At 44.9% G+C, this 15,331-nt stretch overlaps 1 protein-coding gene across 1 annotated transcript in view; it reads right to left on the bottom strand.

Annotated features, from left to right (window-relative positions):
- The window catches only part of Spock1 (SPARC (osteonectin), cwcv and kazal like domains proteoglycan 1), a 494,915-nt gene that overhangs the window by 69,729 nt on the left and 409,855 nt on the right, over positions 1–15,331 (bottom strand). The window lies entirely within an intron of this gene.

Raw genomic sequence — 15,331 nt, 5'->3', positions numbered from 1 at the left:
ATGGCCTCTGCTTCAATTTCTAGTCCAGGTTCCTGCCCTAAATTTCCTTAATGATGGATGGTAAGCTGTAAGATGAAATAAACCTTTTTCTTCCAAGTTGCTTCTGGTCATAGTGATTATCACAGCCATAGAAAGTAAACCAGGACAATCTGGTAAGATGCAAATAAAAGAAACCCTCTTTTGTTTAAAGCCCTGTTATTCAGGAACTGGAATCTCAGACATATTGACACCGAAACATATCTTAGCTAGTTAAACTCCATTCTTTCTAAAAAAAAAATGTCTGAAAAACTTGTGAAATCTGAAGTGGATGGGAGTCTCTGAATAGGCCTGTGTGGTCTCTCTTCTCTGAAACCCTGCCAGGGTGTAACAGCAGCCTTGGATTGTGTATACTCTCATACACACAAGATCTCCCTCTTAAAGCTAACCTAATGCAAATGATTAAGATGTCTGCACCACAATTAATACTTGATGTTCATAAAAGCAAAGTATATAATAGTGAATTAGGAAGAAGCTAAATGTTCAATAATACAGGACTAGTTAGAAAAATTACATTACACTTATGTAACCAAATTCCATGAAGACATTAAAAGCAAAGTTTTAAAAGAATAATTGATGGTATGGGAGTATTATTAAGCACCATTAAGTTAATTGTAAGGGTTTTAAATAGTGTGTGATTACATTCAGTTTGGGAGACTGAGTCATTTTTAAAATTTATTCATTATCATTTGCAGTATTTTAATAGTGTTCTGTAACAAACATGATTAACACCCCTTTTTAATGTAAATGCTGCCCATGTTTGCAGTTTGTTTTTTCCAGATGGACAGTTAGTCTGCACTCCTGCCTGCCCACTGTAAAGGTCAGTATGCCCGGTTGGTGTGCACCATGCTGCTCCTTTATCTCCATAAAGGTGAGGAACAGGGGCTTGCATGGCACACCCACAGGTCACCAGCTCCTACTCCAGGCCATCCTGAAAAGCCCATTCACTGGTTCTCTGTGCCCAACACCTACAGAGTACCCCTGGAAGATGGCACTGCAGCCATCTTAGGTGTCCTCCATCCCTAAATGCCAAGATGTCACTGATCCTGACTCTCTTGGAGCTCACACCAATATCTCTACAAACATGGTCACTAGTGGACATACTCCATTTCCACTAGAGTTTGCAGTGAGCTGGACATGCAGTGGCACAGTCCTGCTGAATTACTCTGGGGCATAAACTAAGGGAGACAGAGTAATGGCATGGGTAGACCTACCCCACACTGGCATCAGGGAGCCAGGTGTTCTCTAGACTGTGTCTTCCTCCATGTGTGGGCTGATTTCCTGGGACTTAGCATCTTGTGGTTGCAAATGTTTCAGTGCTCCATGCACACCTTAGGAATGAAGAGGACCCCAATTCCATGCCTAACCAGATTGCTGTCAAGGCAGAAGCCTTCTCAGAAAGTTCTAGAACATTTAAATTTCATGGGCCAGCCTCAACTGGAAGAACTTGGGAGAATAAATAACAGTTTAGTAGATCATTTAAAAAATAATAATGATAAAACCCAGGGTTGAATGGATGACAAGTTAGAGAGCTGACTGTATCTGTATAGGTCATCAAGGCTGATTTTGGAATTCAAACATTTATAAGGCAGTGTGTTGCCAAAATGCACATACAATAGACCCAAATCAGAGGCATGCATATGCACCTATATTATAAACAACAGCAACAACAAAAATCACTTGAGTTTCAGAATCAGATGTTTTCATAATTACCTCCCTGAATTAATTTCACTTTTATACTGCTGTCTCCAGACAAGTCGCTTTGTTTTACTAACAAAGGAGCAGAGTCTCAGAGAGGTCAAGCAACTTGCTTCAAACCCCATAGCTATTATCCTAGAGTGTACTTCAGCTCCACAAGTGCCTGATTCCACAGCCCACACCATTTCCAGACGACAGTGCGGCATCTTACCAGGTCCGACTATGAGCAACTGAAGGGCAGATGATGAGAAAGAAGTGTACATGAGTTTTTCTAAAACCTGAAGATGTGCAAAGACTCAGAGGAAGTCAGGTGAAGAGAAACTTTCTGCCTCGATGGAGATTGGAGAGTCACATTCTCAGTTATAGTTGGTACTGTGAGCAACTGAGGAGAGCAATCCAGACCTATGATGACATGAATCAGATGGCTCAGAACAACCCAAACAGCAGGCAGTGTCCAGTGAGCACAGAACAGACAATTAAACACGAGCATTACAGAGATGCTACCTTTAACCTGGACATCTATGTATCAGCATATTACCCACATTAAATACATGCCAGTACATTACCAGTTAACACTCACATTTGGTTGCACCCATATAAAGAACAGCCCCTGTGTTGGAACACAAGGATAAAGCAGGCCCCAGTTTCAGAGGCAGAGCCTACCAGTACCCATGACAGAAACAAGTGTCCATTGGACACCCAGTGGCATGTGGACCTACATCTTAAGGTCAGTGTTCATGTCTCCACAACCTGTAATGAAGTAAGACCAGAGAGGCCAAAGTGGAAGTAGGTCAAAATTCCAGCAGAGTCTGCAGAAAGCAATAAAAACCCTGTGGAGTCCAGGACTCATAAACCCAACTCCATAAAAAGATGTTGCGCTCAGCTCCAGATAGCTGTAAGTGAGTGCTGTGTGCAAGAGGCATTACTGATTATCCACTGTGGAGAGTGCCTGTGGTCCCTCTGAGAGGAGACCAGGTACTGGGTCCGGGCACAGAATGAGCACTTGATTGAGGCTGGATAGCTGGATGATGGATGGATGGAAGGATGAAAACACATTACTCCTACCAGCAGACTTGACCGCTGACCTCAATTTTGAGAAACAAAAAAACAGTATTCGGAAATTTGCCTTAAATTTTACATTTTAAATAGAGCTCAGAGGTCTTTAGAAGTGAGGTTTATGAAGTAATAGATCGCTTTGGCATTAGTTTACTGTATTTTTCCTGTATAGGCAGGTTTCCAAGTGGACACAGTGTTAATCGGATTTGAACACAACCATGTTACAACATAGAACTGTTCATAATTCTTGTGCTAGAAATGCCGGGCTCAAGTGAAAAAAACAATCTTGCAACCGCCAGGTGCTCCCTCCTTTGCCTAGAAATGGGCCATGTTCTCACAAGAGCCCAACAGAACCCTGATCACCATGTGGCATCCCAAAGAACACTCTGCGTCTGCTACCAAAGCAAGATCCAAAGCAATAATACATGTTTCTCCAGATGTCTTGGGTAAGCAGAACATAGACAGGTCCACCTCCACCATTGAAGTCAAGAGGCATCTGGTTCCAACCAGAGGAGCCTCTAAAACGCACACTGAAGTGAACTGCCAGACCAAGATCAAGCTCAGAGCCATTTGTCAGGGACTTCAGAGAGCATGTTCTTGAAGGGTATGACTCTTAGTCTAGGGACCCATTCCCCCACAGGAGGCCCAGCTATAGGCACTCAAAAGAGGACGTAGATATTGTAGTGGGGTTTGTTGAGGGCTATTTCTCAGGAGTCAGAGAGGGAAATAGGGGCTGGTTTGATCACATTCATCACATACATGTGTCAAATTCTCAAGAAAGGAAAGTTTTATTAAGTAAAAGAAAACAACACGAGCCCATGTATTCGATTAGTGAACTCATCCCACACGTGACTAGAGGCAACCTAATTTAATCCACTGTGCAAGGCATGTGTACAAAGACAAGGATGGTGTGTGGGTAGAACTGGGGTTGTGGGTCTAAGTAGAGAAGATAGACTGGCAGGTGTGACCCACAGCAGTACATGGCAGGCAAGGGAACCTATAGGAGTCGCCACTGATATGGAGGCTGAGGGTTAGGCCTACGGGAAGGACAATGACAGATCCTTCCTGGAGGCTGGGGTCCAGATGCCAAGCCTGCCAAGAAAGCTGGGGTAGGAAGCTAGCTCCCCTATGCTTCTGCCCTGGAGCTCTGAAAACTCCCTCCATAAGCCTAGCCTAGGACCAATACATGCCTGGATTTGAAGAGATACAGAGACATGGAGCCAACCCTGTTCAGCATCAGGAATCCCCTTAAATTAACAGTTTCATGGCCCCATACCAATGACTTTTTATCTCCCTTTAAATTTATCTTAAATCAATTTTAAGACACGTTTGTTGCACTGGCCCTTGATTGGTGTTCTAATCAAACTCCCTGCAACACTAATTTTCTGGTCTTTGACATTCAACTTTTAAATCTGTTTTCATAGAGTCAATACTCCCTGTCTGTGTGGCCGCTGAGGCTAGGGCTGCACTCGCACCGCATTCCAAGTTGGGCTCAGGGGGCTTAGTTGCCAGCCTCACTTTGCCACATCTGGTGGCAAGGGACTTTAGGAGACTCAAGCAGACAGATTACAGCTGGGCCATGGAGGCACTAACACTTGGTTCTCTCCAGACTAGGGAGGAGAAGAAACAGGCTCCCTGCTGCCTAGGTTGAGCTAGATAGCTCTGCATATGATCTTCCACAAGGTAAAAGGCAGTCAGCACTGAAGAAAGCACTTCTTCACCATGCCTGTGCTTGCTCTATGGGTATCTGAGAAGCAGGGTTTGCACTTTCTGCAGACCCCCTGGTCCTGGCTCCTAACTCCTGGCCTCTTCCTCACACAGCTCCCTGGCCTGTTCTGAAGCCACTTCTCACTCTAGGTCTTTCTAGGTCTTGAAGTCATGATGATAATAAGTAGTACATCCACCTTTTCTTGCTGTAAGACTCTCTTCAAACAGAAGGGCCACTGGGAGCTACCCATGGGGACTAGGAGAAAAACCACACCATCCCAGTTAGGGTGTGGCTCTTGGTGTTGATTCTGCCTGTAGTCCCAAAGGATCTGGGTGTCTCTCACTGCATATTTAAGAAAATTGTGAGCCTTGACTTTATCTGTCCTTGATATATGTCCTCTAAGTGGAACAGCCAAAGTGGCATCCCTGTCCCTTTCACATCCAATCAAAGTGGCATTCCTATCCCTTTCACATCCAATCAAAGTGGTATCCCTGCCCACTTCATGTCAAATTGCCACATTGGGTTTTGCAACAGAGAACCATTATGATCATGACTATGTTTGTACTGTTGACAAAACGCAGGCAGAGAACAGAGGACAGTGATGTCATAGTGATGGTAACACACAGGCAGAGGATGCTAATAGTAGACTGATGGTGATGATAGTATACGAGCAAAGAACAATGACATCATACTGATGATGTCATACTGATGATGGCACTCAGGCAGAGGACAGTGATGCCATACTGATGATAATGATAATATACAGGTAACAGACAATGACATCATTCTGATGATTGACATTCAGGCAGAAGACGCTGTTGTCACTTAATGACGATGGTGGTACAGATTGATACCATGCTGAGACTGCTGTTTACAGAGCTGTTGTATTTTGTGACATTTATAGGTAAAACACAGCTTACTTAATCTCACTTGCCTGCACTGTCCTACATTTCCCACCCTGTCAAAGGCCCAGCTCCTAGTCCTGCTCATGGAGCCCAGGAAACAGACACTATTTCGCCAAGCAGCCCCTTGGTGGTGCGGCTGCCACATGCTTCCCTGTGACTCTAATTTCAATTTATTTCATATTGTGCAGCGCTATCTTTTTCACAGCAGCAGATAGCCGAGCCATGGAAGAACAGTTGACTTCAGGACAGATTACAAATGAATTTTTATCTTCAAGGAGCTAGGTCGGAAACTTGAGACTATCAGAAAAGCACAATGTGGCGGGGACAACGAGCTCGTGGCAGTGTTTTGATAAACTTCAGAGAGCTACGCACACATGCTGAAAGACAGAGGAGAAAATGAGTGAGGATAGTATGTCTCTCACCTTGGAAAAATCCCATCAGTGAGGAATGTCATATCAGAAAAGGGCCATAGCCTCTCAGTACCAAAAACACAGTAAAATGAGTTTAACAAGCATAGATGTGTATGTTGTTCACATATGTGGGCATGCATGTGCATCCATGTGGAGGGCATGCTTGTGTGAGGGCATGCATGGGCATGTGCATGTATGTGGAGGGCATGCTTGTGTGAGGGCATGCTTGTATAAGGGCATGCATGGACATGCATGTGGAGGATATGCTTGTGTGAGGGCATGTGCATGCATGTATATGAGTATGATGCACATGAATGAGCATGTAGAGGCAGCATGTGAATGGACATATATAGGAGTATGCATGTGTGTGGGCATGCATAGGCATAGACATATGTAGACATGGGCATGTATGGGCATGCATGTGTTTGGACATATATATTGTAACATGTGGACCTTTTTCACTTTCCAAAGGAAGCTTAGCACTCATGGATATTTGAAGAACACAGTCTAATGAGAGGGTGATAATGAAAGCTCCAGAAAAGACTTAACCCTCAGCATTATTATCTATTCAAATCTTAAATTTCCTAACCAGTCATAGAAATGACATCATTCATTGGAAGAATTAAGTAATTAAACATGGTTCACATGTTGAGTGCCTACTACAGGCTATCTTGTGCTACAATAGTCTCTTTAAAGAACTTTTAAACATTGGAATTGATGGAACAGAAACACACACATACCCACAGACATATATGCATACACACACATACACACAAGCACACATATACACACATGCATACATACACATATATACACACATATACACATACATACAGCAGATAACTTTAAAGCACAAAAAGCAGGCTCATCCAGCTTTTGACAATTACTGAGACTCTAGACAACATGCTTTCATGGAGCTTCCATTCTGGTTAGGCAAGACAGTGAGCAGGACAGGCAGGAAATGGGATCTATTAGAGGGTCATAAATGCTATGGAGAACAATAGAGAAGGAGCAAAAAGAACTGGAGAAAGTTTGCTAAGAAAGCGACATCTGTTAAAGGTGGAAAGAGCGCTGTCTGAGGAAGACAGGGTTGTGGGCAGAGTGCCGTGAACTGCACATCTGGAGGCCTAATGGAGGCCGTGAACTTGAAGCTGAGTAAACAAGTGGGTCAAGAGCAGACGACAGGGGCATAAATCAGCCCGTGCAGGGCTTCGCACCTCACCAAGGTGTCTTTAGTTTTTCAATTACTCTGAATAAGGCGGGAAATCAGTTGTTGTTGTGCCCTGGATAGCAGTGGCATGTAATCACTCACATGTCATAGGTCAGCCAGGCTACTATGTTTAGAGATGACACAGGCCCCAGAGACCAGTCTGAAGAGATTAAAATAAAACCCTCTCTCAGAGTCACAGTAGTGGTGGCGGGAAGCAGTACATTTGAAAATGTATGTGGAAATTGTACCAATGTGATTTGCTGGTCAGTTTCATGTGACATGCAAGGAGAGAGGTTCTTATTGTCACCAGTGGAAAAGCAGAGCTAATGAATTAAAGTGGCACCTCCTACAGGAGGAGGTTTGCCTTGGAACATGTCACGCATGCTGTGCCTGTGGAAATCCACATGCAGATGCTGAGTGGCCAGTGTGTATATGGTCTGTTGTTCCAGGTAATAGCGAGGCAGGTGGCTGTGATCATTAATAGGAACATAAAGAGAGACATATATCCACACATAGACACATGGAAAGATCTGTTATTATATAAGAAACATTCATGATACACAAAAGTTAGGATACAAAACAGCCCAATTTGACTAAAGTTTAAAAAATAGAGTGTAGACAGGTCGTGGTGGTGCACACCTTTAATCCCAGCACTCAGGAGGCAGAGGCAGGTGGATCTCTGTGTTCAAGGTCTGGTCTACAGAGTGAGTTCTAGGACAGTCAGGGCTATACAGAGAAACCCTGTCTTGAAAAACAACTACAACAAAAACAGAGTATATATATGTGTGTTCATACATTCATGTGTGTGTGTGTGTAAAATTGGAGGCATTTTCAGAAAGCAGGTTAGATACGAGAGTAATAAGCATGTTCTTCATAGCATTTAGATTTTACATATGATTGTGCATTACCACATAATTTTTTAAATATTTATTTTATTTTTAGTTATGTGTGTTTTTATGTCTCTGTGTGGAGCACATACATTTGAGTGTGGGTTCCCGTGGAGGTCAGAGGAGGGCACTGGAGCTGGAGCTGGAGTTCCAGTCAGTGTGAGCCACTCGACATGGGTGTTGGGAACAGCAACCAGGCCTTTTGGAAGAGCAGGAAGCGCCCTGTAAGCAGAGGCATCTCTCCAGTCTGGATGTACAATGTGTAAAGAACTTAAGAGTAGTTTAAGCAAATAACCAAAGCCCCTAATTTCTAGATTATGCTTCCATCCTATCCTCCGAACTCCAGCCATGCCTCAGTTTACCCCTCTTTTTCTTTTCACTCCCAGCTTTCTCTGATCAGTTAATATCAAATAGGCATTAGTGGGATCAGGGAAATCTGTGGTCTCCCTTCCCAGAGTTGGTCCCACAAACAGAAGCAGAGACCAAAGCCAAATCCAGCATTTAATTCAGAGTCCTGATCAGGGAACTTAAATTCTTTAGTCAGCTGCCAATTTAATTTCCAAGGTTTTTTTCTTTCTTTCTTTTAAATCCTGACATTTGGAATAACTGGTCCCTAAAACTTAAATGCTCCCTTGTACATTTAATTTCTGACTACAGTGTGGAACAGAATAACAAGCAATGTGCGAGAATGGGTGGGGAAAGGTTGCTGTAAACTGCTTTTAAATCATGGGTTTGGAAGCCTGGAGCCGTCACCCCGTTACACCACAGGCATTAAGTATAGCATTCTCTCCAGGACGCAAAGACAACCTCCAAGCTTCTAACATAATGGGTCTCAACCTTCCTAATGCTGTGGCCCTTTACATAGTACCTCATGTTGTAGTGACCCCCAACCATAAAATTATTTTCATTGTTATTTCATAACTGTAATTAGCTACTATTATGAATCATAATATAAATATGTGTGTTTTCCAATGGTCATAGGTGACCCCCTGCGTAAAGGTCTTTTGACCCCCAAAGGGGTTATGACCCACGGGTTGAGAACCACTGCTCTAGGAGCCTGGCAGCAGGGTTTTCTTTAAGGAGTTTTCCATTGAGATGTTACAGCCAGGAGGAACTGTACTCTGTCTCCTCTGCACTGTCTCGTGTTCCCATTTAAACACATTTCCCCAGATCCACTTGTGATAAGTAATAGAATTAGACAACCCTCTGTCAACCCGAGACTCCCTCCCCCCACAGAATCTCTCTCTCAGGTGGAAAACACCATTTGAGAAGAGAAAATCGCTGTCTAGAATCTTTCTACTGTTGGAAATAGCTTGGCTGCAGGGAAGCTGTTATTTCCCCCTTAGCAAGCCATGCTGCCAAAAGCTGCAGCTCTCCTGCCTCCCTGAGCCCAGCATGTGCTGGTCTTGCTCCCTTCTGCAGCATGTCAGGCCTGCAGTGAGTCCTTCCTGGCCTTTCCTGGCATTTCTCAGGGTATCTGAACTCATATCCCTTCTCCAAAAGCTAAGCTGAGCCTCCGGAAGAAGGTGGAGTTGCTCTTAGAGAGCCGTCCAATCTCTCCACCTCCTCCTTCAGAGGGGGCAGAGGAGGATACTGTAGTAAAGTGCCATTCAAACCCTTCTGGTTACAAGAATATGATCATGCTGTCTGCCTTGTGGTTGGCACTGTAAGATTCAGTCAATGATTTCAGACCCAAGGGAAACTCCCAGCACTCGGAGACTTGCCTTATCCAGGCTGAGGAGAGCTGAATGTGACCCAAGGCTGTAAACAGAGACCTGGAGTCCAGTGACCTACTTGTCTGAGTCTGGACAAGTCTCTCCCACGGGGCACTCCAGGGTTTTCCTCTGGTATACAGGAACTAGATGAAGATCACTGGGGACTAGGGAGATGGTTCACTGGGTAAAGCTTACTGTGCAAAGCTTGGGGACCTGAGTTCAGATCCCTGCAGTGTCCATCTGTAACCCCAACATTGGATAACAGGGTAGAGACAGGTGGATCTGAAGGGCTTGCTGGCCGGCCAGTGTAGCCAAGTCAGTGAGCTTCAGAGTCAGTGAGAGACCCTGTCTCAAAAAAATAAGATGGAGGAGCAATTGAGGAAGATACCTGATGTTGACCTCTGGCCTCCACAGTATGTACATTCAAGTGCATGTATGCTCACACACATTCATAATCACATGCATAGGTCAATGGTTGTAAGTTCTATACAAATATAATCTACTGTAGATGCTGAAGTGGAGATGGGGTCATGCACGTGGCCTCTTCTTCACAAAACATGGGTGCTGCAGAGGCAGGTATGAGAGCAGAAGGTGAGACCCTTCCTCACCTGGAACCCCACAGTCACTCAGAGTCCTCCCTCCACCCAGGAAAGCACCACGCCTCTCCGGGTGTAGGATGCCCATGGCAAGGCTGCCAAGCTCAGAGAGGGAGGGTCTGGCTCTACTGGGGAGTGGTGGTGAGGCAGGCTGGGAGGGGCCAGGTTTAGAAGGGAGGAGACCCACTGGCTAACCCAAAGAGGGTACCTTAGAGCCGTCCTTAAGAGACTTCTACTTTCTTTTTAGTTTTCTCCACTGTGAAGAATCATGCACCCAGCACTAAGGACTTCCCTCACATCTTTGCTAAGAATGGAAGGAAGGACAGCTGCAACACCCTGCAGCTGACCAGTGACAGTCTAAGAAGTGGCTTCCCGACTGTCCTGGTTATTAGTCCTGGCAAATATCAAACACTAAACTTAGGCTGAGAAGAGTTCTAGAACCTTCCCCCTCTTTCTATCTTTTTGCTTGAGATTCGCCTCTAGGCTTGCACACCACGCAGGAGCTTCACTACTGTGCTGTACACCCTGCCTCTCACCTCTTCTTTTGGACATTTTTCTTTCCTTTGGGTTCTGTTGCCATTTTGTTGAACACCCGTGAGTTTATGATTCTGAGGCTGGCCTGGCTTGATGAGATCAGAGAGGTAACCATGGTCATAAGGTGATTGAGAAACATAATAAGTATTCAGAGCTATTCGAGGATGACTTTATCCCCCACCAGCAATTCAGGGGTCACACCAAAGGAAAGATGCCAGATCAGTGAAAAGAGCAAAAATGCAACCACTTAGTTCTGACTTCAAAAAAAGACTGAAAGAGACACAAGACACTTTCAATTTACAAGTTAGACACATCTCATCTTGAAAACACCAAACCCAGGAGAGAATGGGGCTCTTAATTAAGAGGGGGTAAGTAGTCAGGTCCTCCCACTCCCCCACCCCTGAACTCAATACCGATCAATACTGAGGCCCCAGGCAGTGGGGCACAGGGAAGGAAGAGAGGAAGAGTTGCCTGAGTACCCAAGAGGGATGCCTTCCACCCCATGTCTCCCACCCCATGTCTCCACCCCATGCCCCCACCCCATGTCCCTATCCCATGCTCCCCACCCCATGTCCCCTACCCCATGCTCCCCATCCCTTTAGGTCCACCCCATGTCCCCTACCCCATGCTCCCCATCCCTTTAGGTCCACCCCATGTTTCCTATTCTGTGCTCCCCACCTCACACCTCAGATCCAGATCTTGTCCTGGATTGGGAAGAGGCAATTCTGAAAACTAAGATAATGGGAGAGCTCCCACCCAAACAAAAGTTTGTTGCTAATATGAAAGCCAGTTTGAGGCAAAAATCATGCAAATATTCTCTGCACGGAACAGAAAAGACTGGGAGAAGATCTACAGAGAGACCCGAGGTTCCATGGCCTTCTTGACGTCAGAACAATGGCCTTCTTGACGTCAGAACACCCCTGAAGGGCTGCCTCATCTTATCTGTACCCTTGAATAGGGCAATGGAACTAGACATATCTGGAGGAGGAGAGAGAATTCCATGTGTCATTCATCAATATGGTGCATAGGGGTCATGGAAGCAACCTCAGATAGCTCTTGGGCCTGGTAGGAATAAACATTGGTCACCAGCTAACTGAAATGGCAAGAACTCCACATGGTTGGGTGAATTTAGCTAAAGAATGGCATGCTATATCAGAAACTGCCTCCCACAATACTGTAGCTCCTATCCGTACTTCCTACAGTTTAGAGACAAGGCTGAGTTAACAGAATATCCCTGGCAGTGACCCCAGTATGTCCCTTTTCAGAAGTCATGGATCCTCAAAAGAGAAGTAGTGTTGAAATAGACCACTGACAATGCCCCTTAATAGCATTGCCATATCTGGGACACTATAGTTTTTGTGAGACCATAAAATGTGATTTCTGCAACAATCAAGAGTGCTGCTTTCCCAGGCCAGAGCCACAAAGTGTTTTAGAGGCAAAGACTTCCTAGAGATGCCATGCCTACTGCCAGCCATGCCTATTGGTGACCACACCTACTGCTGACTATGCCTATTGGTGACCACACCTACTGCCAGCCATGCCTATTGGTGACCACACCTACTGCTGGTCATGTCCAGTGCCAGCCATGCCTATTGGTGACCACACCTACTGCCGACCATGCCTACTGGTGACCATACCTACTGCTGGCCATGCCTATTGGTGACCACACCTACTGCCGGCCATGCCTATTGGTGACCACACCTACTGCTGGCCATGCCTATTGGTGACCACACCTACTGCTGGTCATGTCCAGTGCCGGCCATGCCTACCGTCTATTCTCAGTCAGGCGCCCTGACAAGAAGCAGGAGGCTCAGGCTCAGCCTTCCTCCCCTGTCCCCCCTTCCCTGCAGCTCAGTTGTCACCTGGGAACTGCCCTTCACTCCACTTCTGACCTCTCCCTGATAATCATCCTTCCTCCTCATTCCGGCTGCCAAACCTCAGCCCAGCTCTTGTGGCCTGTTACAAGTCACTCTGAGAGCTTCATGGAAAGAACTATTATCACTCCAAGGAAAAGGTCAGCCTCCCTTGATCAAATTTGTTCAGGTCAAGCATTATTAATGTAAATGTAATGTGATGACCCTAAGGAATTGTCAAAGCTCTTGTCACCATACATGTTACTGTCTGTCGAGGAAACACCAATTAAATCCATATTAAGTCTTTGAACATTCTGTCTTAGAAGGGGTTAGGACAACCTTGGATGCAGCAATAAATCACACCATAGTCTTCAGTCTTGCTACTGGCAGCTGGTTGCTGCTTCACCTCATGCTTAAGTGAAAATTCCTACGTTAACTCAGAGCTTAGAAACGGGATTGTTAGCACAGAAGGCCAGTCTCAGAATCCCAGAGAAAGAGCTTGCCCCCAAGGGTGAGCTACTGATAGTTCGAGGAACATGTGGGGCCTCCAAAGTGATATTTCTCAGACAACTTCCAGATGGCCTCAGGGACTGAATAAATGTTTCAGGAGCCATTTCAGCCCAGGGGTAAAGTTCTGAAGGAAAAACAGGCATGTCATCTGAAAGGCATTGATATGGCTTGGGATATTGTTGATATTATTTCCCTTGTCTGCTGTGTTAAGATGAACTTCCTGCTTTTCTGAACTGTCTCTCACCATTAACAAACTTGCTCATATGCCTTGAAATCTCTGTAAACTACAGTCTCATCCTCACCGACCTTTCAGAATGCAGGCATGGCACTTTTTATCCCCAAGTTCTTTTACGTAAATGGCGACGCACTTGCATAGACTCATGAGGAACTTGTTTTACCTTTTACTCGTCAATATCTGCCTAAGTTGATGACAGGGACAAAGCCATACCTGGTGGATCATGCTTAAGAAAGCCTCCCATCATCAGAGGTGAAGATTGTTAGAACAGCATAGGTTTTCTTCACTGGAGAAATGAAAAGGTCTCCCAGAAAATGGGGCTGTGTTACTTCAATATGAGGAGAATGGAAAGGTGGTCTTTGAGAAGTGATGTTTTTACCTCATCTATAGATATCAGAGGCAAAACAACAGAGGACTTCTTGGTTTAGTTCCCCTCCCTTAGGACAGAGGAACAAAGAAAAGAAATAAGCAGTAAATCTAGAATAGCATGGAATGCAGAAGAGGATGGAATCTAGAATAGTGTAGAATCTAGATAGTGAGGACTGCCACAACTTCCTAGTAAGACTCCAGAGAACTTTAGGCAGAATTTTCTTGACTATGTAGTTAGTGAAGAAAGGATTCCAAGGTACAGAGACAGGCGGGACTTTGTTTGTTGGGATGTTCTCCAGATCTTAAAATATCTCTACCAGCCACAAAAACCCAGAGCAGACAGTTTCCCCATGACCAGCATGTGATGTCCAGCAAGTGATGCTCCATCAGCAGGGCAAACCAAAGGGAAATCCCCTCCCATCCCCTTGTCCCCACTGTGTGCTATGCCTGACTTCAGGCACCAGTTGTGGATGCTTTTGGCTAATAGAACCTGACTGGAATCTTAGGATCTGACCCCCATCAAAAGAAGAAACGATAAAGCCAGCCCACCCTAGAGACAATCCTCTGCTCAGAGCATCCTCTAACCCATACAAGGAACACTCAGACTGTCCCCATGTGGGCCTTGCTCACGAAGCCACTCATGCTACTCCCTGGAGTACACTGTTGCTTTTTTACACACACTCTTCCTAAATTAACTTTTCTCGCTGGGCTTTTCACACATCCTCTAAGTTCTTTTATTGATGATGTCAAGGACCTGAACTAAAAGGGTCTGACTTCCCCCACCTTTACCTTTACCTACAACGTTAACACCACAGCCTTGGGTTTTCTCACCAAAACACAATGAGGTATTCTACATTATATCTAAGTTTTCTTAATGCAGTTATATAAATAAATTGGCTTCAAATGCAAATATATATAAATGAGATTGGCTAGTAGGAAATCAATAGTAACCTTTGCTGATTACTTATAATTACAATATTCATGATTTATATTGCTCTTCTGAGATAAACTTCTCAAAGAGCCTGTAACGTTTCTGAAGTGGAACTGCCCAGACTAGGACTTGAAGTCTCTCTCTACTTGCCCTAGCAGAGACCACACAGAGAATAAAAATTACATTGTCTCTCATCTTCTTCATTTCCTTAATCATAAGAAGCTTCTAGCTTTGGAAGACGTGTTGGCATACACATGCATACATTGGCATACATGCACATGCAGTATTTTCTACAAATCAGCCAGTCATAGCTAAGAACAACCAATGTTACCAAAGGAAAATTCAAACTTGGATTTCAGGAAGGGGCAATGGTCAATGGACCATATTATTTCTCCATTAGAAAACAACCCAAGAAGCCCTAGCATTCCAGCCCTCTCAACCCTGGAGCAGAAACAGTGGTCCCCAGGGGGCTGTTCTCTTTCATCTGTCCCTTGGCATTATGCAGGGCTCCAGGAGGATGTATTGATGAAGAAACGCTTGGGGAGAAAGCTCTCCTCTACCAGGATATCTCTGTAGTTTCTGTGATGTTTGCTTTGGAGAGGTTCAAAGGACTCTAGAGCTTGCAGTTGGAGAAGGATAAACCCAAGGGCAGGCCATGGTCTTAGATGCTGAAAACCT

The sequence above is a fragment of the Peromyscus leucopus genome, chromosome 5, assembly GCF_004664715.2.
Source record: "Peromyscus leucopus breed LL Stock chromosome 5, UCI_PerLeu_2.1, whole genome shotgun sequence".
NCBI lineage: Eukaryota > Metazoa > Chordata > Mammalia > Rodentia > Cricetidae > Peromyscus > Peromyscus leucopus.
The sequence above is the reverse complement of the archived record's forward strand: the minus strand, read 5'-3'. Positions and strand labels throughout refer to the sequence as shown.